At 51.8% G+C, this 1,063-nt stretch overlaps 2 non-coding genes across 2 annotated transcripts; both read left to right on the forward strand.

Annotated features, from left to right (window-relative positions):
• The first annotated feature begins 288 nt into the window (after positions 1-288).
• On the forward strand, positions 289-407 carry LOC119346779. The gene has a single exon (XR_005167926.1). It is a non-coding gene; the product is annotated as a 5S ribosomal RNA (ribosomal RNA).
• A 297-nt stretch (positions 408-704) lies between these two features.
• Positions 705-823, forward strand: LOC119346777. The gene has a single exon (XR_005167925.1). It is a non-coding gene; the product is annotated as a 5S ribosomal RNA (ribosomal RNA).
• Positions 824-1,063: the final 240 nt, after the last annotated feature.

The following is a 1,063-nucleotide window of genomic DNA, read 5'->3' on the forward strand; positions in this document are numbered from 1 at the left end:
TTTTTTCGCGCCGCTTGCAAAACAAAACGCACGTGTAAGTAATATATTTACCGTGTTTTATTATTTTGCACGAGTGCGGTAAGTCATAGCTGGGTGCTCACGATTCACGGGTCCAGCGTCGGCGTTGTGGCGCGGCAAGCGTGCACTGGTGCGGTTGAGAGGGAGGGGTGGAAACCGCGTTAAACTCGTCTCCGTAGTTGAGAGGGAGCGGCCAAAGCAATGTACAATCGTCTTTGTAGTGGAGCTGGGAGGGGCAAGGATAAGGGACGAAGACCGGGGTAAGATGTCGGATGCGATCATACCAGCTCTAAAGCACCGGATCCCATCAGAACTCCGAAGTTAAGCGTGCTTGGGCGAGAGTAGTACTAGGATGGGTGACCTCCTGGGAAGTCCTCGTGTTGCATTCCCTTTTTAATTTTTTTCGCGCCGCTTGCATAACAAAACGCACGTGTAAGTAATATATTTACCGTGTTTTATTATTTTGCACGAGTGCGGTAAGTCATAGCTGGGTGCTCACGATTCACGGGTCCAGCGTCGGCGTTGTGGCGCGGCAAGCGTGCACTGGTGCGGTTGAGAGGGAGGGGTGGAAACCGCGTTAAACTCGTCTCCGTAGTAGAGAGGGAGCGGCCAAAGCAATGTACAATCGTCTTTGTAGTGGAGCTGGGAGGGACAAGGATAAGGTACGAAGACCGGGGTAACATGTCGGATGCGATCATACCAGCACTAAAGCACCGGATCCCATCAGAACTCCGAAGTTAAGCGTGCTTGGGCGAGAGTAGTACTAGGATGGGTGACCTCCTGGGAAGTCCTCGTGTTGCATTCCCTTTTTAATTTTTTTCGCGCCGCTTGCAAAACAAAACGCACGTGTAAGTAATATATTTACCGTGTTTTATTATTTTGCACGAGTGCGGTAAGTCATAGCTGGGTGCTCACGATTCACGGGTCCAGCGTCGGCGTTGTGGCGCGGCAAGCGTGCACTGGTGCGGTTGAGAGGGAGGGGTGGAAACCGCGTTAAACTCGTCTACGTAGTTGAGAGGGAGCGGCCAAAGCAATGTACAATCGT

The sequence above is a fragment of the Triticum dicoccoides genome, unplaced genomic scaffold (genome assembly GCF_002162155.2).
Source record: "Triticum dicoccoides isolate Atlit2015 ecotype Zavitan unplaced genomic scaffold, WEW_v2.0 scaffold50394, whole genome shotgun sequence".
NCBI classification, from domain to species: domain Eukaryota; kingdom Viridiplantae; phylum Streptophyta; class Magnoliopsida; order Poales; family Poaceae; genus Triticum; species Triticum dicoccoides.